The sequence below is a fragment of the Triturus cristatus genome, chromosome 1_1, assembly GCF_964204655.1.
Source record: "Triturus cristatus chromosome 1_1, aTriCri1.1, whole genome shotgun sequence".
In the NCBI taxonomy this organism is placed as follows: domain Eukaryota; kingdom Metazoa; phylum Chordata; class Amphibia; order Caudata; family Salamandridae; genus Triturus; species Triturus cristatus.
The window spans coordinates 717484754-717509415 of NC_140579.1; positions in this window are offsets into that span (position 1 = coordinate 717484754).

Here is a 24662-nt window from a genome sequence, read left to right on the forward strand (position 1 = left end):
AATATAAAATATCTGTTAACCACTCCTTAAACTTTGGGGCTTGTCCCCTACCCCACTGGCAGGCCACCCTACGCTTGGCTAGCAGTGGAGCTATAGCACAAAATTTCCTGTACTTTTTGGGTATTTGTGCAGTGTAACCCAACAGCGCTATGAGTGGATCTTTCACCAGTTTGCTATCTATCATTTTTTCGAGGTCCTCATATATCTGCGTCCAGAACTCCCACACCGCCGGGCACTCCCACGCCTGATCTGTACTTTTTTGGCGGGAGTATAATATAGACGCGGCAGAAATTTATAATGTATCACTTTTAATCTACAGCTGGCAGAGATGCCCCGGTTTGTGTGCAGCAATACAACCATTGTTCGTCCGTCACCTCCCGTCCCAACTCCTCACTCCAATACGTGCGGGCCGGGCTAGTAATACCCTTTTGTTGTATACGTATGCAACGATATATACCCGATACCAGATGTTTACTGTCCGGAGAACTGAGCATGAAGTGTAACGGGACAAAATTCTCCGGTTCTCGGGGGAATTCAGGAATAACTGCCCTCATCCCTTGCCTCAGTCGCACATATAAGAATACATCTAATGGTGTAGGCTGCACTGCTTGGAACAAGTGTTCTAGTGATTGGAACATGCCTTTGTGGAATAGGTCCCCCCATGTAGCGATGTGTTTTCGCTTGCACAAATTTTGAAAACCTTTTTCCTGCAATAACGCCATATTTGGGTGATATGATAGCGGGAGACGCGGGGAGTACAATAAAGGTGACTTGAGGAGATCTGCCATTCACTTCCATGCGTCTACTGTGCTGGTTACCGTTGTGGGTGGGTGTCCCGTGAGCACTTGAATGAATGAGGCCGTTCAATGGAATAGGATTTGCGAGCCAATCTTCAGTAGCCACTTGTAGCATATATGCTGTACGTCGTAGCCAATGGTATGCATAATAGGCTTGCGCGCTTACATAGTAGACCTCGAAATCTGGTATACCAAAACCTCCTTGGTCATATGGCTTTGTGAGTACGGACCATTTAAGTTGTTACTGCTTACCTCCCCAGAGTAATCAAATCAATTCAGTGCGTAGGGTTTTAAAGAAGAACGTCCCGGGGTGGTAGGGAATATTAAGGAACAAGTAAAGGAATTGGGGGAGTACTATCATTTTTATAAGGGAGGCTCTGCCTGCAAATGATAAAGGTAAAGAGATCCAGCGCGTGACATTACTGGCTAGTCGTGCAATAGCCGTACCATAAGTTAGTCGTATTGTTCCTTCCTTATCTCTAGTCACCTGTATGCCAAGGTAACGGAGGTCAGAGTCACACCACTCAAGGGGAAAATCCGGCTGGAACTTAAGGACCGTGGGTGTAGGAGGAAATACTTGCGATTTCCCCCAATTAATATTGACACCAGACAGTCTGCCAAAGACCAGAAACTCCCTTAGCAGGGGATTAATATTTTGTTGGGGGTCCCTAATGCATAACGTTACGTCATCAGCGTACAGTGATATAAGGAGCTGACGCTGGTAACATCGAAACGCCTTATCCTGGTGCTTCTGGCGTAGCCGAGATGCCAACGGTTCAATCGCTATAGTGAATAGTAGTGGAGATAGCGGGCACCCCTGTCGGGTGCCCCGCGATATGGAAAATGCAGGGGACAGGTGCCCATTTATCAACACCTTAGCAGTGTTGATGATACAACAATTGTATCCATGAGATAAATAACTTAGGGAAACCCATCCTCTGTAACACACTGAATAAATAATCCCACTCCACTGAATCGAAAGCCTTGGTGGCATCTAAAAAGACGACAGCGTGCGGGAATTCCGGTGCCACAGTCTGTATCAGGGAAAACAGAGTGCGCAAGTTGTAGGTAGTGGACCTACCAGGGACGAAGCTGGACTGGTCGGGGAGAATAAGCTTGTCCATCAGAAGAGTCAGGCGATTGGCCAGGACCTTGGCTAAAATGTTTGTATCGCAATTTATGAGCGACAACGGCCTGAAAGAGTCACAGGAGCTGTGGGGTTTACCCGGTTTCAAGAGGGACGTTATCACTACTTCCCTCATCGAGGGTGGAAGTATCCCGACTTCTAGGGATTCCTCAAAGACTTCCTTAAGTACCGGCGCCATGATGTCAATGTAACTTTTATAAAACTCAGCGGGCAGGCCATCCAAGCCAGACACCTTCCCGTTCTTCAAGGACATGATTGCATCCCTAATCTCATCGATCTCAAATCCCCCATGAATGCATCTAGGTCCACCGTGCCATGGCGCTGCGTGGTGTATAATGTGGCATAGTGTGAGGTGAATGCTTCGAGGATACCAAGAGTATCTTGGCAGAACATACCCTCAGGCCTCTCTATTTCTAAGATATGAGGGTTATATCGCGGGCATCGTGTAATTTCGGCTAAAGCCTACCCACGACGCTCTCCCTTGCCGTACCTGCGAGCTACCCAGCAGCGTCCTTTGAATTTCACCTCCCTGGCTGCAGATTCTTCATACTCAGATAGTTTTTCCCTGAAATCTTTCTGTATCTGACCTGTTTCTCCATTCGTTCTTCCAACCTCTTCAAGTCCCGTTCTGAATTCCTAAGTGTTCTTTGTATGTCTCTCAATACTCCGAAGCTTTTTGAAATACAATACCCCCTGATGGTGGCCTTAAATGCCTCCCAGATAACCTCCACGCTATCTACTGAGCCTTTATTACGAAGAAAAGAATCACGTATTTCCTCCCCAAGCTCGGATTGAAAGGCTATGTCCAGCAAGGCGTTCGGCTGCAGTCGCCAAGTAGCTCTAGGCTTGTCATAACCAGGTGGTACGAGTGTAATTCTTGCAGGGCAATGGTCTGAGTAGGTTCTGGCAAGATGTGTGACATTGCGAATGCCAGACCCTAACCCCCTTGATAGCAAGCAGTAATCGAGCCTTGCCCATGTCCCGGTGCAAGATGTAAAGTGAGTCCCCTCCTTCACCTGTGGATGCGTGTGACGCCACCCATTTATCAATTCACCCTCTTCCATAATGCCCTGTAGCACTTCCTGAGACTTATTATAATGATGTGTGGCAGCATTAGACCTATCCTGTGCAGGATTCAGGGCAACGTTAAAATCTCCCCCAAAAATAATATGAGTGGACCCCACAGCTACTATTTTTCCCCACAGGGTAGTGAAGAATTCAGGCTTATCTACATTGGGGCCATAACAGTTTGCTATTGTTACCGAGTCCCTGCCCAATCTCCCCCATTAAATCACATACCTTCCTTGTGGGTCGTCCAGTGTGAAGGGTGTCTTTTTTTTAAACCGTATGGCTGTGCCGCGTGCATAGGAGGAGTAAGAAGAGAAAATTCTTGCACTCGCCCACTTGCTGGCAAATGTATTGGGGGATCGTGGATTTATGTGCGTCTCTTGCAGCATTGCCACTTGTACCTGCTGTCTGTCTAGATAGGCCAAAATCTGTCTTCATTTTCTTGTATCATTCAGACATCTAACATTCCAGGATAGTATCTTCAAAACAGATTCATCTTCCTGTGCTGACATAGCATCCTATTCACGATATCGGCTACCCTGCAACATTAAGTATTGCAACATATGTCTAGTACATGAGTCACTTGTTCCTTCTATATAACATATGCCAGTGTTGTCAAAGCTTTGAACTGCCCATTCCAAACTTCCCCCACCCACCGAAGCACCCCAATTACGCCAGTGTCATTCAGCCCCCCACCCCATCAACACAAACCCAGTTAAACATACTCAGTGTAACGTGCCCAGCCCAGTATTGGACTGGACTAGAAACAAACAGACAACCAAGGCAAAAGTAACAAAATAGTGGGGGTACACCCATTAGGGGGAAGTTCTGCTGGGTGGCCCACGGGTACCTCTCGCCTATCCAGGAGGCCTGTGCCGTCGAGCAAGTCGCTGCAGAGGCAACGAGGGTGTCCGGCTATCCGTTATGTCTGTGTCCAGGCCGACTGCGCTACCATCATCATAAGTCCCATTTCACAATGTTGGCAGTGGACATCTTATGGTCTATTGTTCAGACATGTCAGTGCTGCGATTATTGTGTAAGTAGATAACTTCAAAGCGATCTTTCGCCAATTCCTGAGGGGTTCATTCCACATCCGCCAGGTGCGCTTCCAAAGGGCATTCTTGCTCGTATGGTGCAGTATTTCGTCTTTTGAGAGTCTTTTTTTTTTTTTTTTTTTGTGAAACCCTGTGGGCCCTCTCCACAGCAAAAAATTTACTCAGGCCCCGAGGCTGGAGATGGGTAGCAATCAGGTCCTCCACAAATAGATCCGCCGCCGCTTCCTCCCGTCCCTCGGGCACTCCGATGATGCGGACGTTATTCCTCCGGGCCCGACTCTCGGAATCCTCGAGGCGCCGATCCATAAGTGCGCTCGCCTGACTTAGCCGGCGTACCTCCAGTTGTAGTGCCTCCACCTCAGTCGTAAGGCCCGATGCGGTGTGGGCCAAGGAGTCAACTCGATCGTTGGTCTTGGAAAGATCAGCCCTCACCAGGCCAACGTCTACAAGGACCGCATCGATCTTCTGTGCCAGGGTGTCGAACCGCTGGCCCACCGAGGCCTTCATCTCGGAAATGGCGCCCATGACGTCGTGGAGAGTCAGATCCGTGGGCAAGTCCGGGGCATCCGAGGGGCCCTCAGGAGACTTGTGCGGTCCGCCGGGAGATCCCCTCTGGAGGGTATAGCGGTCCATGCTGTTGGCCGGATGGACGGTGCCACGTCGGGTCGACTTGGTCTTTGACCGATCCCCATCTTGTTTCGTGGCCATCGCCGCTGGTCCCACAATCGAACCAGCGACGTCGTAGAGGGCAGGCAATCAGGGTCACGAGCCCCGGGGGGGGCCACCCCAGATCGGCGGGGTGGGCCACAGCAGGCAGGCAGGCCGGGTCCCCCAGCGAGGCCACACCAACACAAGAGGCTCCGCGATCTCACTTGCAGAAACGGCGAGAAAGCGAAAGTGCGGGGTACGCGACTCGCCAGGCCCGGCCCGCCGTTGTTGTTCACTTTGCCACTGGGTCACCCCCCAACGCAAATCCGGGGTTCGGCGAGAAGAAGGCCGCAAACCTCAATCGGTGCTCACTCCGGCACCCGGGGTCCAATTCGAGAACGGAAAACGGGTGCCACCTCAGCTCAGGCTCACAAACACAGTCCCCTCAATCGAGGCAGGATGAATTCAGGATAAATGTAGGAGGTCGCGGAGGTCCTCGGGAGCCTCGCACCTACGCGGCCATCTTGGTTGCGCGCTAGGCTCCTCCCCGTCTTTTGAGTGTCTTGAGGAAATCTTCCACCTGTTGCGGCTTCGTGTATATCGTTTGAGTACCCTGGTGAGTAACTCGGAGGCGCGCTGGGTACAGTAGGGCATAGTCTATCTGAGCTTGCCTCAGTTTCTGTTTTACTGCAGTAAATTTACGCCGCTTCTCCTGCACATGCGTGGTGAAATCAGGGAACATAGTAAAAGACACACCATTATAGTTTAATTGCTTTTTCTCCCTGGCCATACGCAAGGCTGTGTCTCTGTCCCTGTAATTTAGTAGTCGCGCGATGATGGGCCTGAGCGCGCTTCCAGGGGGAGGTCGTGGGCCGAGGGTTCAATGAGCTCTTTCCACAATGAAGTGGGGGGGTAGAGATTCTGCACCGATCACCGTGATCTATGTCCTCATTCTTGACAGCTATAATCTTCATCAGCTTATCCATCTGAGTCAACGCGCTTTTCATTTGGGCCGCAGTTTCTTCGGCCTCTGAAATTCTTTGTTCCGCTTCTTTCAGGCGTGTTTCATGACCGTCAATTTTGCGGGCAATGGCGTCCATACGTGTAGTGAGTGTGTCCATCTTGTCCGCCATAGTCGCGAAGCCCTGTCGCACTTCTGATAGGATCGATTTCACATCATTGGTGGGCTCCGCGTGTTTATCTTGTAGCGTCTCTTCTGCACCATTCTCCGCCTCCGCTACCTGTTGACGAGTGCCCTTTTTTGCTTCGAAGGTGAGTCTCGGATGGCGCACGTCTGGCTTCCCCATCCTGCAGTATGTAAACGTAGAAAAGTGTACTGGTAGGCTTGGTACAGATGGTGAGATGGTTTGGCGCCCCTGTGCCCAGATTCTCTCTTGCCTATAATCCCCTGTTGCTGTAAAGCCCAGACCGTGTATCCCTTGGCAGACCACAGATGAGGATCCCCCTTTTGACCGTCCCTATGGCATCCAATATTTATGCGTATGCAGCGCTTCAGGCCCGTCTTGCGCCGTTCAATATGTTGCTTCCTCCACCAGCAGGGATGTGAAGTTATTGAAAGATATATTCACTTCACTATGCTGACGGGGCTCCCCACTCCGCTTATGCCAGTTCTCCCGATTCACAGCAATCGCCAAGTGAGTTTGCGCCTACCGCTGACCGTGGCCACCACCTACTTCTCACCGATGAAAAGCGCCATGCAGTGCGTTCCCTTCGCGCCTCTCTGGCAGTGTGGTGGCAGAATGCAAGTTCAACAAGGCGGGCTGGATATCAGAGCAGTTTAGGACCCATGTAATGGAAGTTCCAATGCCCGTTAATATCAGAGCCTATTCTGTGTTACCGGCCTCACTCGCGCTATCCAGTATGCTGCTCCTTCCCTCTACATGTAAATGGTTTCCCTGTGATTCGTGCTCTTTGTTGTGCCTCCGAGACTTCCTATCCACTTATGAAGCGACCGCCAATTAAGACCGCACCAGCAGCCGCCTTCCGCTCACGGCCGCCATATTCTCCACAACGGTAAACAATTTCATTCATCGTTTTCCCTTACGATCGTGCTGGCAGTGTGGCGACGAAATGTGTGCCCAAAGTTGCGGAATTGCGATCGGGTCAGAAGGAGGCCCGTGTGATGTCACGCAATTTGCAGGGAGACTCACTGTTATAGTAGCTGCGGGTATATGGCTCCCCGGCCTGTGCACCACGTGGAAGCCGCGACACTCGCGTGCCCTCCGCAACCCAGTCGCAGTACCAGGACTCCCTGAGGATCCGCCCGCTCAGCGTTATCCGATGTCCGCAGCCTCCTCAGTTCTCAGCATCGACCGCTGAGATTAGCACCGCTTGTGCTCTGTACCTCCAGCTTCCACACCATATATTTTGCTAGTGCAAAACAAGGGCAGGATAGAGGATAATTAAAGGATATTTAGCCGGACTGCGGGAGCCTCACCAGATAGCAGCCATTCCGCTTGTGCGCCACCTAGCGCCCCCAGCACTATGTAGTTTTATTTGTAGACCTGATGTTATGCATCCTGTGCCATCTCGCACAGACCCAATTGCTACGCTTCGAAGTCTTGCTCCATTAGCCTAACAGTGACCACTCCTCCCCTTGCTCATCCCTCGTATACTACTGCAACTGTGCTGTATGTCCACTTTTACCCTTGCTCTCTGTCTTGCCTCTGCAACATTAGCGCCCCAGATGACTCTGCTTCACTTTAGTGGCCTCTGAAAATTGGTCCCCGGATTCAAAACTTCTCTTCCTTTGACAACTGCTTGGAAAGGACACAACCACATTCTAAATTATTTGATAACCATAAAAATCCATTATTAGTGAAGTATTTACCCCCATTAGAATCCAAAAGATACCAGGTATACCAAAAAGTAAGTTAAATTAATTAACCAATGATGAAAATATCAGCAACCTGAAACCTATTGAATTTGGATAAATACTCATATAATGGGGATATAATGTGTATAACTGGGACACTTGCTAATAAAAGGGAGCATTGGTGGCGCCAACACATGCTTTCACAAATGCTGATTTTCACAAGTGGTACGAAAGGGGGCTTGACTGATCACGACACTTTATCACCGTGCATGCTAATAGTTACATTACACAATTAATGTTGGCATGCATACAGGGCTTTAAGTGGGCCGGGTCTTGCCGGTGATGAAGTTTTAACAAGCATTTGCAATGCAATAGGTCTCGCATTTACGTGAGTTTAAGCTATTGGCATTGTAATTGACAATGCCTTTTATTTATGTTTTAAAAAACAGAAATAATACCTGGTGTGTCACGCAGTTTGGTGCTTACTTTCCCTCCATGTTAAACAACAGTAGATGTTTCAGTACCCAAGCTAATGTGCTGCATAGCTAAATACATATAAGCTCTCAAAGACGAGGCTGATTGCATTGCAAATGCTTGTTTCAATTCTTGTTACTCCGTATCTCACCCTGTGCCACTAAGGCCATTAACACCCATCATTTTAGTGGAAGATTATACACTAATCTGGTGTACAGCTTTGTACACAAAGAATGGTGCCCAGAAGTGCATCATCTTCTGTGGTTGGAAGAATAGAGAGACACCCTTCACCTCCTTCTCGACGTGCATCTGCATGATGGGATACAGCACGCACCTTGGAGAAGACTAGAAGGCACAGATCTCTAGCAAGATCTTCGTCTCCGTCTCTGATACAAACTGTTCACATTCATACAACAAAGCCCCGTCTCCAGCAGCATCTTTTTCTTGTGTCTTACCAATGAGCAACATTATGACTTTTCATGAGATCTTCTCCTGAGAGGCTTCAAAATGTAATACTTTTTCTATAATTCCTCTCCCTAATCTTAATGGTGTCACTTAAGTTGGAGACTTAATAACTGAGTGCGGCTCCAAACCCTCTTCTGCTGGTCCCTGACCTTTCAGACTTAGCAGAAGGAAATTCCTCACTCCTTCTGCTGTCAAGGCTGCAATTCCAGATGTTTTGAAAAACTATAAATCTCCTCAGCAGCATTCTGAATTTCCAAAGTCTGAGCCAAAAGTGAACTTTATAATGTTAAAATTAGGGAGAAGTAGACTCATCTCGGCACTAGAGACCACTGCACCCAAAGAGATCCTGAGTAAGATTGGATGCCATAGACAGAAAAGATAGAACATATGTGACGCAGCTTAAGTAAGCTAGTGCAGCCACTCACCTGGGCAGATACTAACAAGAAATGAAGTAGAGTGTTATAGAAAGGATACACTTTATCACGATGGTGATGAATATATTATGTGAAGGTTTATTCACAGCTCAAAGTCCACACAAATACAGAAGAACATCCCATCCACCTCCAGGTCCACCTTCAAAGGATGCACATTCCAGCACTATTAAACTCCAAGACTCCCCATGATACATTTCAGAACAAATGCTGCAAGTGGCCTTAAAGAAACCGTGCTAGGATATACCACACATCTCCTCTGTCCCCAATGATAAACAACAATAACTTTTTTTAAAAATGAAAACATATTCAAGAATAATCTGTATACATTTGATACATAGTCTTGCATGTATCTAGGTTTCCGGGTCAACCTTTTATTTTTCCTCACATTGGTAGAATAACCCAATTTTTCTTGTAGTACTTTTTGAGACATTTTCTTTTTCTCATGAGAACTCACCGCACCAGGACACCCAAACTGTACTCAAATTCCATATTGATTGTCCACTGCATTCCTTAACATTTTAATGACCTTCAGGGGTTCAGAAAATCTTGATTTACCATCCAAATGCACCTTTTCACTCTCACTAAATCACCCACATACACTAAAGTGTTTTTTACCGAATTCCTCAGGTCAAAATTTGTTTTCCTCCTAACCAGTCTGTCTTTGTTTAACCTCCCAGTCATTGTTTTCACTACACACAGAAAGACCCACATACTTATCATTCATCCAAAAAGGGCATAGATCAGAGTTGGTTTTCTTTCCCCTTAATAATTCAACAGTAACCTTCCCAGTGACTAGGTGCGGTGTAAGACGATACACCTCTACTCTCTTTTGTTTCACCCCTTTTTCTATTCCTGTCCTTGTTGTTTAGCCATTTGAATAGATTCCTTTAACACCCTATTGATCCTCTCAACAACAAGGTTAGAAGCTGTGTCATAAAGAGCAAATTGTTTGAGCTTTATATTCTTTTCTTTTAAAAAGTTCTCCATTTCACTTGAGACAAGTTGTACACCGTTATTCGTAAGTATGTACTTTGGAATCCTTTTCCTGGCAATCAATTCCTTCGAAAAGCATATGACATTGTGAGTCTCAATTTTTTGGGGTAAAATATCTCAGGCCACCTTGAAAAGACATCAATCAATATGACTACAAAAGTTTGATCAGTTCTGCAGTGTATAGGCTCCAGAATGTCCAACGCAATTTCTTGCCATGCCTTTTTTGGATAGTCCCTATTCACCATGGGTTGGACTCTTGTTTTGCATATTTTATCACTAGTCATATATTCTGGGCACTCACAATTTATTCTCTCTACTTGTAAGTCAAAACCAGGCCACCAAAAGCACAACCTAATCCGTTCCTTAGTGTTACAAATCCCCAGATGTCCACGATGTGCCGGATGAATTAAATTACCTCTAATGCACCTAGTATGAACTTGTTTTGTTCCTCTCCATATTTCAATACTTCAGACACTCTTCACCAACTCCTTTTTATTATTTTCAATCATTCTCAATTAAACTCCACTTCCATCGAGCATTCATCAGCATTGACCAATTTTCTCCATTCCTCCTCGCTTACTGTTCCTTCCGTGAACTCACAAACTTTGTAAATGCCCAAATTCCACACATCCTCAACCGCAATTTCCTCTTGAGAATCAGGAACCAAATGAGATACAGTCAGCTACACAGTTTTCAGCCCCAGCAATATACTCTACTTTAAAATCATACTCCTGCAACGCTATGACCCAGCGACAAATTCTGCCCAAAATTGCATTGAATCCTTTTTTCCCCAAAAATATCTTTCAAGGGTTTGTGATCTATGTTCACAACAAACTGTGTGCCCCAAAACAACTTCTTTAGTTTTCTTATGGCCCAAAACATGCACAAAGCTTCTCTTTATATGACTGAGTATCTATACCCAGGACCAATAAGCCTCCTTGAGATAAACATAATGGTTCTTTCATCCTTGCCATACCCCTGTTTTAAGACTTTTACCAACTCTTTGAAGCTGGCATCAGATACCAGAACCGATCGCTCTAAAGAGCTACGATTTTGTAATGCCGGGGCATTTGACAGTGTACTTTTGATATTATCAAATTCATGTGTCCTTTTGGTCCATACAAACTCTGGAAATTAATTATAGTTTTCCTTCATTCTTAAAAATGTTATTTACTCATCTTTGTTCTCAAAAATGGGTAAATGTGAATGACCTTAACTAAACGTTCATTAAGCTGTATTCCCTTTCCGGATAACATATGACTTAGAAAAGTAATCTCTTTACATCCAATTTTATACTTTTCTTCTCTTAGGGTGAGACCTCTTTTACTGAATCTCCTGAAATCTATTCTCAACACCTGGTCATGTTCTTCATGTGTATGTCAAAAGATTAGTACATTATCTTGATAGATATTTACATGATCAATGCTCTCCAATATACTCTCCATGGTCTTTTGAAAAACAGCTGCAACTGAAATGAGACTGAACGGCATCCTAGTAAATCTAAATAATCCTAAAGGTGTGATAAATGATGTTGAGTTCTTAGATTTGTCATCAATCCTGATGAGATGGTAGGCACAGCACAAATCAATTGTAGAAAAATGTGCTGCCCCTTCCAATTGTGTTAGCATTTCCGTTATGTTAGGAGACGAATGTCTATCCACTACAATAGCCTTGTTCAAACCTCTAAGGTCTGCACAAAGTCTAACATCTCCCGAAACCTTGCGTGCTAACACAACTGGAGCCACCTTCTCTGTTACCACTACAACCTCTTTTTTGGGGGGGTTTCTCAATTTGAACAGACATTGCTTGCCTCATACATAAAGGAACACCTCTAACTTTGCTCACACTTCAATGTAATGTTAAGAAAATATGCAGTTAAATACCCTAGTTTGTCTGTAGACACATAAGAAAATTCATAACCTAAAGTTCTCGTACGTTCATCACACACACCCCTCTCACATTCAACTTTCGTAACACTATAAGCATTGAAATAAGTAGTTTGTGAAGCAAACTCTTGCAATATAATAGACTGATCATTATTTGGATCTAACCTCACTCGCAAATCTTTCTGGTGGAACCAGCTGATGATGATTTACCCTTAAGTTGAGAAACAAATCTTTCCTTCACTTATTTTACCTTTATATTCAACATACCCCCCAAAAATATCCATCTAGTTTAATGGGTTGGCCACCATAAACCAGGGGGCGGATATCAAGTTTGAACAGTTTCACTTTGTTCACCAGTTTTTCCACATAACATTTCCTGGGAATCAAAGATATTTTTGTTCCTGAATCAGTCAGCATCTCTATCTGACAACAATTGATGTTGACATCATCAATGGGTCAATGTTTATTCCGATCACCTATTTGTAAAGCAATCTCGCCACGCCACAATTCCTCATCATCAAACACATCAATTTCTTTTACATTTTTCATCCTCTCTTGAGCTCTACAGCACTTTGCTAAATGTCCTAACTTCCCACAAACTTTACATCTAAAATTGAAAGCTGGACAGTTTCCTTCAATTGCGAGGTGACCTTGCATACCACAATAAAAATAGTTTCCATTGAATTTTTCCCTCTGATAGTCCACCTATTTAAAACTATTATGCCTTTTCACACTAGGAGTTATAAAATCATTATCTTTATGAGAAGAAGCATTCTTTTTTTTTCTCTTTGCTCACGTTTTTTATTTTCATTCCTTCGCTCCTAGCATCAGTTGCTTCATCACTGTTGTTTAATTATATCCACATAGCCTTGCAAATTTTTTCCACAACTAAAAGAACTTTGTCTAGCATTAACTGATCACCGATGTCTTCTGTCAAAAACCCTTCAAAGTTTCAAGAAGCACCTAACTTGTGAAGATCTGTCAAATAACGCTCAAAGGACTCCTGTGGTCGCTATGTTCTCCAGCCAAAATGATTACTTTTGGTAAATAATGATTATCTAAGTTTTTTTTATGCAGTCATCACATTCATTTATCACATCAGTTTTGCTAGGCAAGTGTACAAAAACTTCCTGTCCTACTGAACCTAAACAATGCAGAAGTAGTGCTGTTTTTCTTTCTACACTTAGTGATGTTCCATATAACCTAGTGTAGGAAAGTAGGATCTGCTTACATGGTTACCCCCACTTTTTGCTGGTGTCAGTTTTTTTATGTGAGTATGGGATCCTGCTAATCACGACCCCAGCCACTGTGCTTCCAGCCTAAATTTGACATGGTAAGTACTTTGGTACCTCCACGATTTGCTACTTGTGTACCCTTCTAAGTCCCTAGTGTATGGTACTAAGGTACACAGGGCATAGGTACACCAGAGGTCTCCCATGGGCTACAGCATGTATTATGCCACCCGTGAAAGACCACTCAAACTGTGACTACAGGCCTGCGACAGATATGTTTCTTTATCTCGGAGGTCACTGCACTTAACCCCTTGATTGCCCATGACCAGCTGGACTCGTCATGGCACACAGTTCTCGTGTGCCCATGACGAGTCCAGCTCGTCATGAGGCATTCCCTAGGAAATCCCTCTGGTGCGGGCACCAGAGGGATTCTCTTTCATTCAAAATAGCCTCTGGAGCTGGGGAAGATCTTCCCCAGCTCCCGAGGCCCCCCCCCCCCCCTGCTTTCCGTGTATTGACGATCGGCGCGCACGTCGCGCCAACGTCATTACACTGAAACTGAAATGAGCCAAGAGGCTCATTTCAGTTTCACTTTCTACGTGCTCAGGGGGTTGATATCTCAGCCCCCTGAGCAGGTAGAAAGACGGGAGAGGTATCATTGGAAAGGGGAGAATCTCCCCTTTCCAATGGATGGCGATCCCCAAGCAGGGATCCACCCACTAGACACCAGGGAGGGGGGAGCGGCCCCTTGGGCAAGGGCCTTTGCTCCCCCCAATTACTTTGGCACCATTGAGTCTATTTGCCCCCCCGGGGGGCAGATGGGGGCAGTAGCCTCCAATCTGCCCCCCCGGGCGGGGCAAAAAGCCCACTAGACACCAGGGAATTAAAAAAAAAAAAATAGGGGTGGGGGCTGCCCAAAACGGGCAGGCCCATGCCCCCACCCCACCCCCCAATTGTTACAGTCTTTCTTCCCCCCCGGGGCAGATGGGGCATTGGCCCCTAATCTGCCTCTTCGGGGGGGGGTGGGGGCAGAAAGCCCACTAAACACCAGGGATTTGTTTTTAGTTCTTTTTTAGGGTGGGGGCTGCCCGAAACGGGCACGCCAATGCCCCCACCCACCCGCCACCATTACAGCCTTTCTGCCCCCCCCTGGCGGGGCAGATGGGGCTTTGGCCGGGGGGGGGCAAAAAGCCCACCAGACTCCAGGGAATTAGAAAAATAATAGGGGTGGGGGCAGGCCCATGCCCGCACCCCACCCCTCAATTATTACAGTCTTTCTGCTCCCCTGGGGGGGGCAGATGGGGCATTGGCCCCTAATCTGCCCCTTCGGGGGCGGAAAGCCCACTAGAAACCAGGGATTGTTTTATAAAGTAAAAATAAGGGTGGGGGCTGCCCAAAACAGGCATGCCCATGCCCCCACCCACCCCCATTACAGCCTTTCTGCCCCCCGGGGGGCAGATGGGGCATTGGCCCCTAATGTGCCCCTTCGGGGGGGGGGGCGCAAAGCCCACTTGACGCCAGGGATTTTTTTTGTGCAATTTTATTTAGGGTGATGGATTTTATTTAGGGTGGAGGCTGCCCGAAATGGGCATGCCAATGCCCCCATCCCCGCCACCATTACAGCCTTTCTGCCCCCCCTGCTAAATTTGAGGTTTGCAGGGCATTCTGAGTAAGGAAACGTTGGGGGATCCACGCAAGCCATACCTCCCTGGAATCCCCCGGGTGTCTAGTTTTCAGAAATGTGTGGGTTTGGTAGGTTTCCCTAGGTGGTCGCCGAGCACCGGGCCAAAAACCCCAGTGACCCCCCTTGCAAAACCAGGTCGTTTTGAGATAGGCAATTTTCATGTCGCCTCACTACGTTGTGGGCCCTTGCCTGTCGCGGGTACTTGGGCCTCCCACACGAGTAAGGCACCGTTTTTATCAGGAGACCCGGGGGAACTCTGGGTGGTAGGAAATTTGTGTCAGCCCGGTGATGCCACAACTTTCCCACACAAAAATGAGTGAAAAATGTGATTTTTTTTCAGCTAAATTTGAGGTTTGCAGGGCATTCTGGGTAAGGAAACGTTGGGGGATCCACACAAGCCATACCTCCCTGGAATCCCCCGGGTGTCTAGTTTTCAGAAATGTGTGGGTTTGGTAGGTTTCCCTAGGTGCCGGCAGAGCTAGGGTTCAAAAACTACAGCTAGGCACTTTGCCAAAAAAGGTTCATTTTTCACTGCGAAATTGAGGTGTGTCCACGTTACGTTTTGCGCCGTTTCCTGTCGCGGGCACTAGGCCGACCCACACAAGTGAGGTACCATTTTTCTCGGAAGACTTTGGGGAACACGGGGTGGGTGGAAATTTGTGGATCCACGCAGATTCCAGAACTTTCCACCACAGAAATGTGGGGAAAATGTGTTTTTTTTGGTAATTTTTTAGGTTTGCAAGGGATTCTGGGTAACAGAACCTGGTGGGAGGCAGTCAGGTCACCCCATCCTGGATTCCCCTGGGTGTCTAGTTTTCAAAAATGTATAGGTTTGCTAGGTTTCCCTAGGTGCCGGCAGAGCTATGGTTAAAAAACTACAGCTAGGCACTTTGCCAAAAAAGGGTCATTTTTCACAGTGAAATTGAGGTGTGTCCACGTTGCGTTTTGCGCCGTTTCCTGTTGCGTGCACTAGGCCGACTCACACAAGTGAGGTACCATTGTTCTCAGAAGACTTTGGGGAACGCGGGGTGGGTGGAAATTTGTGGATCCACGCAGATTCCAGAACTTTCCACCAGAGAAATGTGGGGAAAATGTGTGTTTTTTGGCAATTTTTTAGGTTTGCAAGGGATTCTGGGTAACAGAACCTGGTGGGAGGCAGTCAGGTCACCCCATCCTGGATTCACCTGGGTGTCTAGTTTTCAAAAATGTATAGGTTTGCTAGGTTTCCCTAGGTGCCGGCAGAGCTATGGTTAAAAAACTACAGCTAGGCACTTTGCCAAAAAAGGGTCATTTTTCACAGTGAAATTGAGGTGTGTCCACGTTGCGTTTTGCGCCTTTTCCTGTCGCGGGCACTAGGCCGACTCACACAAGTGAGGTACCATTGTTCTCAGAAGACTTTGGGGAACGCGGGGTGGGTGGAAATTTGTGGATCCACGCAGATTCCAGAACTTTCCATCAGAGAAATGTGGGGAAAATGTGTGTTTTTTGGCAATTTTTTAGGTTTGCAAGGGATTCTGGGTAACAGAACCTGGTGGGAGGCAGTCAAGTCACCCCATCCTGGATTCCCCTGGGTGTCTAGTTTTCAAAAATGTATATGTTTGCTAGGTTTCCCTAGGTGCCGGCAGAGCTAGGGTTAAAAAACTACAGCTAGGCACTTTGCTAAAAAAGGGTAATTTTGCATTGTGAAAATGTGGTGTGTTCACGTTGGGTTTTGAGCTATTTCCTGTCCTGGGCACTATGCCTACCCATACAAGTGAGGTACCATTTTTATCAGGAAACTTAGGGTAATTAAGATTTGTAAAGGAACTGTTATTACCTATTGACGTTTGATGCATTTCTGCCTTTCAAATGAAAGACATTGTGTAAAAAAGAAGCCATTCTAAAAAATGACTGATAATTCTCATGCTAGTATGAGTATTCCCAATTTCGGAAATGTGCAGATATCTACTGTTTCTAAACTCTATATTTTGTTCCCATTTCAGAAATACATAGGTAACTTTCATACCGATTTTTCAATGTACACATTTTTACAGAATAATTACTATATACCCGGTACATAATAAAAAACCATTGTAAGTTGCTGCTCAGTTTTTGGCTCTGGGTTCGTCGAGTTCTCGGTGAACCTACAAGTCCTATATATCCCCGCAACCAGTAATGTCCAGCGGATGTAACGGTATATTACTTTCAAAGAGCTGTCATAATAATAAGAAGTTACAGTTGAAAACGTTGACACAAAAGGCTTTTTTTTCCAACAAATGTTCAATTTATCCTATATTTAACTGTTAGTTTCTATAAAGAAACCTTGATGTATCTACACAAATGACCCCTTGCTGAATTCAGAATTTTGTCTACTTCTCTAAAATGTATAGCTTTCCAGGATCCATTATTGCTTTTGTACCCATTTCTACCATTAACTGGAAGGAGCAAAAAATAGCAAAAATAGGCTATGTCCCAGAAAAATGGCAAAACTGTGTAAAAAATGTTGGGTTTCTGACAAAAGTCTGGTATCCCCTAAAAGCTGGGAAAATGGTGATTACAGCCCCACAAACCCTTTTTTGATAACATTTGCAGGGAAAAACCCAGATGCTTTCATTTGCAGCCCGTTTTTCCCATTTTTCCCAAAAAAACCTAAATTTTGCTGTATTTTGGCTCATTTCTGTGACCCCTCCAGGGGAATCCACAAACCCTGAGTACCTTTAGAATCCCCATGATGTTGGAAAAAAAGACGCAAATTTGGCGTGGATACCTTATGTGATCAAAAAGTTACAGGGGCCTCATCGCGCACTACCCCAAATAGACAAAAAAGGGCGTGGCACAGGAGGGGGAAAAGGCCTGGCAGCGAAGGGGTTAAAACCTATAAGTCACCCCTAAAGCAGGCCTTTCAATCCTGAAGGCAGGGTGCTGGGCTATAAGTGCGAGGGTGCCCCTGTACGAGCAGGACACCCCTTAACAATCCCAGCGTCTATCTCCAGGGTCTGTAAGTGTGGTCAGCCATTTTGATACATGTAGTGGCCTTGCATCATTACGTAATGGCTAACTATATAGTGGCTGTGCCGAACCTGGGCATGTTTGAGATCAATAAATAATTGTAACCAGGTTGAAGAAGCAACAATAGGCCCTCTATGATATGTGTGGGGATAGTAGAAAAATATACAATCAAATTAAATGGTGCTCAAAGGAAAAGGGTTGGTTACCAAACAACCCTGAATATATCCCTCTAAAGAGAGGGGACAAACAGTCTCAAAAGAATAATCTGAGCACTCAGGTTATAATAAAGAGTCAATGTCCATTTCAACAATAAGTGTTAAAAGGTCCACTTTAATCCAATTCTTCTGTTCAGGTCAAAGGAGGTGTAGTCCATAAATCCTCTCAAAACAAGGCTAGCAAATTTTCACACAGCCAATGTAAATTCCCTTCAATGGTAGGATTGTACACCCAAAATACAATAGTGTAACCAATAGCACGGCTCAGCCAACACGTGTTTCGTGGATAGGTAAGTAATACCTCGACTTCTTCAGCGCTGATGTATCGATAGGAATTTGCTCAATCACAGTGTGTTGATAATCTTTGTTTCGAAAAAAGGCTTGGCATTGCCAGGATTCAAGGCCATAATATGTGTCAAATCCAGTGTAACGCAAAAGGTAGAGCAGGAGAGTACTCTACGCCGTGCACACACGAGGAGTACTGTCTTGCTCTACCTTTTCCATTACACTGGATTTTAGTGGTCTTAGACAACCATAGAAAGCTGTCTAAGTGGAGGCTGTGGAGAGCAGCCTTCAGGCTTAGTCCAGAAAGAGTGTTGAGCAGCTTGTTTTATCAGAACTAATCATATAGTGTAGGTTAAACGATAAAGAACCACACTGTGTAGTTATAAAAATAGTTATATTGATTATACACACTAACACATTGGTATATCTCCTATTTGGAGATATTAACACAATACACACAATATTTCAAATGTAAAACAGGTAAGTAAGCACAAACACACAATGGTCTCCAGGGGTACACCAAACCATATACTAAAGAAGTGGAACGCAAACAGCGACCGAAGTCGGGACTAAAACCAGAAGACTCAGAAGAGCTGGGTACACAAGGAAGCACCCGAGTTAAGTGCCCAGGACACCCACGGAGGCTGTGTGCAGAGTGGAAACACAGCTGCGTGCTCAATGTAAGTCAATGGGACAGTCGCGATTGCAGTTTTTAAGAAGCAGAATCCTTCCCAGGGTACATTGGACAAACTTCGTGGAAGACAGAAGGTTGGAGAGCCACCCCACTCGTTGATATCCCAGGGATCAGGATACCTACTCCAGGGAATCCGGGTACGTAGGTGTAAAGTGATGTCAGAAACCACGTAGACTACCATGGAGTACTTCAGAAATGATCTCCCTGGCGAAGAAGGTGAAAGAGTCTGGGGGAATCCAAGGATGGATTCTTGAAGAGAAGTACCTGCAAGCAGAGGGGACAGAGTTTATGCCATTCAGAAGTGACCAGGAGGCACGGAAAACCAATGACCACCGATGACGGAAGATGCAGAAGTGATGGCGTTGACCTTGTCGCTGCAGCTGTGAGGACCAGCCAGCACTGTGGAAGACCAGGAGTCGTTCACAAGCTGTCCCACGTTAGGTGTCGAGAACCAGGGGTTCGGTGTCCAGCGGGAACACCAACAAGCCTTTGCAGCAGCAACTGACAGAGTCAACGAAAAAGGTGCAGCGTTCAGACCAGCAACGTCAAATTGACTCACCAAGTGCAGGAGAGTCAGAGCACGCCCCAAGCAAGTAGGAGGGCCCACTGAAGCTAAAGAAGACTCTCATGAGGACCCACAGGCTGAAGGCACAGGTGTCGCAAGAGAACCTCAAGCAGCTCACCAAAGATGCAGGCCCAGGGGATGCAGAGGATGTGGTGAGGACGAAGGTCTTGGCAGGAAAAGATGCTGGGCTTTCGGTTCCAGCGGTTCCGACGAGGGACGCTGGCCTCAAACTTGCTGAGAGGACAGGTCAGGCCTTGAGGGCGTTGCAGAACCACCAGCTGTGTTGCTGAGCCTTTCGGAGTCAGTGTGACTTCAGGAGCAGCAGACTGGTTAGGTATTTTGCAGTGCCTGCAGATGCAGGGGAGTGACTCCTTCACTCCAAGGTAGCTTACTTTGGGTGTCCTTGATGCCCACGGGCCTGGAGAGGAACCTGGATGGAGCACAGGCACAGACGCCGCAGAAGACCCGCATGACGACAAGATAAGGAGCAGCAGGAGTCTTCCTTGATGCAATCTCGGTTCCAGGCGAAGTCCAAGGTGCCCAGACGGTTTAAGTTGAAGTGGTTTGGGGTTTTAATCTTGTCCCACGACAAATCTGAAGAGCCATCCACAGGTAAAACTTTAAGTACCCTAGGGAAGGGTTGGAACGATTCAAGGATCCCTCTCAGAGGAGGGGCTGGACAGAGAGGAGGATACTCCCATGTCCTTTGTCCAGTTACGCGCCACAGCAAGAGCCAACAGCTCCCTGAACTGGCTCAAACTGGAGTAATCAAGGAGGGCACCAAATGTGCCCTTCAAAGCAGTCTGGTGGCACTGGCAAATGCCCTCACCCCAGCCCAATACCCTAAGTCCTGCCTGAGAGGTGTTCACTCCTCCCTTTGGCAGGAATCCTATTGTTCTGCCATCCGCTGCGGAGCTCAGCTCAGCAGCAGGAGGGCAGATACATGTCTGTGGTCGGCAGCAGCACTAGCTTGCTGTTAGACCCTAAAAGGCTGGTACTGGGAATACAGGGGGGCACCCTGGGAGAGCCCCCCCAGTACATGGGGTCCTACATCCAACACTGAAATCGAGGTTGGGATAGGATTCCAACATGTTTGATACCGGTTTCGGTGCATCCAATTTATAGTTGGACATCTCGTATTTGACTTGATATCCACTATAAGTATTAAATGGCTGACCGCACTTACAAAGCTTGTAGAATCGACTCTGGGGTTTGTAGAGGGGTCCTGCTCATGCAGGGGCACCCTGACACTTGTAATCAAGAAACCTGTCCTCAGGACTAAAGAGCCTGCCATAGAGGTGGCTTATAGGTTTTAAGTGCTGTCACGTCAGATATAAGAAAACATATATCTTTTGTAAGTGGTGCTAGCACAAACTTACACAGGCTGCAATGGCAGGCCTGTAGTCAGAGTTTTAGTGGTCTCTCATGGGTGGCATAATACTTGCTATGCTCCATGGGAGACCCCTGGTGTACCTATGCCGTGGGTACCTTAGTACCATATACTAGAGACTTACATGGGTACACTGGAAGAAACTGGCTCTATATATACTGCACCAAAGTGAGGTACGGTGTGTATGGAGTCCAAGAGTCCCCAAAGGTAGGCAGAGGTTAAAGTTAGCTAGCACCTTACTTGGTCGAGCAGTAAGGCATTATCAGAGGACAGTGCTAAGCATTTGATGTACACACTCAGTCAGCAAATAAATTCACACACTCAAGAACTAGGCCAATTGATTTTGTATAAAAAATATATTGTTTATTTTTAGAACCAAGCACGCCTGGTACAGGTAAGCATTAAATACTTTTCATAAATAAGTTACTGGATATAGAACAGTTGAAAAATGCAATAGGAATTGTACTTTGTTTGATTTACAGGGGAGCAGTAGTATGCAACACTTAGCAAATGCAGTACATTGAAATGAATAGGCTTTTTCAACAAATTGCAGGTAAGTTGCTTTTACGTTACTTTTTTTAACTCACTGCTGGATGCCTAGATTCAGCACTGGGACATTTCCTGAAAACAGGTGAGTAAATGCGTTTTTGTTATTTGTGTGATTTTTAAGGAATATTTCAAGTTTTCAAAATTCCACAGTCGTTTTTTTCAAATGAAAATTGTCAATGTTATTCTATGGAAGAAAAACAGGTTATCGGTTCACAGGTAAGTAAACAAATGTGGGAGTTAAGGTTCTGAGGTTAGACTCAGGGGTCCCCCAGGGTAAGTGATGCACTGAGATTACACCTTCAGCGGCACTAGGGCGGCCGGGTGCAGAGTGTTGAGGCCCAATGTTATCCTATGGAGGATAGGGGGCTTCCGGCTGGTGGCTGCTGGCTAGCAGGCCAGACGGCTGTGGGAGCAAAACTCCTAGGGTTTAGCTCAGGGCAAGTTGGGGGGCCAAAGTAGCACCAAACGTGCACCCTCAGCGGCACTAAGGCGGCCGGGTGCAGGGTGCTGTTTTGAGGTCGGGTGCCCTGTTGTTTCCAATGGAGAACCTCCGGGGCAAAGAAACACTGCAGGCTCAGGACGAGGATCTTCTGGGTGTGACCACCACTTCAAGGTGGTAAGTTGGGATGCTGTGGGTTGGTTAGGCACCGTTGGTTTGGGCACACAAGGCCGTGGGGCGTCGGTTGCAGGGGTACCTTGGGACGTCGCATTTTTTTACCTGCTCAGGTCGCGGTAAGGGGGTTCTTCTGGATTGAGGCTGCATTGTCTGGAGGTTTGAGGCAGGTCAGGGGTCACCGGATCTCTGGTCAGGATCGCCAGGGGGACCTCCTCATGGTGTTGGTTCACTCGAGCTCGGCCGGGGTCGGCGGGTGCAGAGTGTGCTGGGTTCGCGGTCTCTGGCTTGCAACAGAAGCTCCAGTTTAAACACTTACGGTGTTCTCAGGAGATAGAATCCTTGAAGTGAAGGCAGGCAGGTCCTCCAGGGTTTGTGAAGTTTCTGGCTGCAGGACACGCCGGAATTTCGTGGAAGCAGGTTCGAGGGAAGACAGGCCTGTAGGGCTGGGGCCAAGTCATTGGGCGTCGTGCTCTTGTTCGCTCTGCACGGCTCTTCAGTCCTTCTTATCTTCTTTTCTCGTGGTTTCTAATCTGATTTCTTGGTTCAGGGCTGCCCCCTAAACACTGTATTTAGGGGGCGTTTTAGGGGTCTTGGGGTCAGTAACCAATGGGCTAGTGACCTTATTGTGACTACACCCTTGGTGGTCTCACCCCATGTGGAGGAGTGAGCACATCCTGGTCCTGATTGGGGAGTGCCCACCATCTGCAAGATGGTGAGCACTTGAGAGTGGGCTTCACCTCGCCTCCCTCACCTGAGGGGTGGAGTTGGCAGAGGTGGGCACACCTCCTGGGCTGGCTAGTTTTTCCTGCCTGTCTTCCCGCCGAAAGGGAGAGGAGCAGGAGAGGCTGGGGGTCACATTACAAAGGCTGCCAGGCCTTTGAAGCTCCCCTGCCACAGATGGCTCTTCCTGGCCTGGGGGAGGTGTGAACACCCTAGGGGTCCAGAAACATGTCTCTGAGGCTGGTCGTTTTTCAAGGGGAATCTCAAAGATGCCCTCTGTGTGCACTGACATCAGTGTGGGTTTAATGTGCTGAGAAGTTTGATACCGAACTTCTCAGTGTAGCCATTATGGTGCTGTGGAGTTCGTAATGACAAGCTCCCAGCACCATATACTCTTAATGGCAGCACTGCACTTACAATGCCAATGAATGGACTTGGGGAAGCAGCATAACTCACCTTGCCTGACCGACGCCTGTTCCACGCCGCCACCGTTATCGCCGCCACTGCCAGGAGTCAAAGGGTGTCCAGTGGGTCCATTCTTCCGCGTCGCCGCCCCGGGACTCGAACTCCCGGCAGCCCCAGCGGCGGCACGCTGAGTTGACGCAGCGCAAGCGCCAGGAGGCGCCTACAAACATCCTAGAGGCCCGCTTCGCGGGACGCGCCGGGCGAAGCCCGGGCAAAGGGCGGGCCGTCTGTGGCCGTCAGGGGCCGAAAGAGGCCGGGCAGGGCCCCATCTCTTTGGTACAAGTTATCCCAAATTAATATTTTTATTACCACATTGTTTATGTACTGGATCGTGTGCATTGCAAATGTCATCCGTGTAGACGTCATTCTCTTGTCTTATATTATACAAGGTGTCAACTAAGTCTGTCACTGTTGCACCGTTTTTGATCACGGTTATGGGGAAGCACAAGACCCCACATCCACATATCGACACGAGGCAAAACAACACATCATTGCCAACCTTGACTGCTATTGATCGTATGCTTCAAAAAACAATTGGGGCGGTCGCATCGGCTATTGAGAGTACTGAAAGGCGTCTTTCGCTTCCTGCTGGCCTGCCCCCTTCTCTACCTGTAAATAATGCATCGATCTACACTACTATGTCACAGGACTCTCTAATAGTACCATCATTCATCGATCTTCCATTATCGAGAGCACAACAAGAATCAGGGAATGTAGTAATTTCTCAACAGCAGACAACTGAAGATTTGCTGCCTATTCATTCTAGGCTCTCCTTGTCCCCGGCTATTTTCTCTATTCATGAATCGCCTGAGATGTCATCTATGCACGATGACCCTTCAATACAGATGGGTTTAGAACCACCCTTAAGCCCAACCTCTACTATCGGCTCAGAGCAAAGCATTTCTATTGATATGCCGCAAATGAGAACCAGAGGCCAGAAGGCGAGGAATAAGCTAAAACATTGTGATAAGGAAGGGCCGCAGTCAACAAAAGCTAAACAAAAGAGAACTACTAAACCCTGTAAATCTGTTATTAAAACCAACGTGGAACAAGGACAAAAGGAAAAGAATATATCCTCAGTTGCCCTTTCTAACAACCCCATGAGCGATCTGTTTACAGGAGAGAACTTTTGGAAAAAAATGGAGGACATGTTGGCTATTTTGATTGCACCCATTTTGACTAAATTAGTAAATATCGAAGATAGGGTCAATAACATGGAAACTCATGTGGTGGGGGTTTTAAAAGTCCCAAAGGTAAATGTACTTTCTACCTCACAGTCTGTTGCACCCCAACTATCCGTATCTGATGCACATAGCAATCCTGCGAAAACTTTAGAGATGTCCGGTGGGTGTCAGCAGAAGGAGTCTATTGGTATCAGTGTTATTGGTTCAGATGGAACTAATAGACAAGGTCCCTCTAATCCAGTTTCTAATATAGTTTCATCTACTGTTAGATC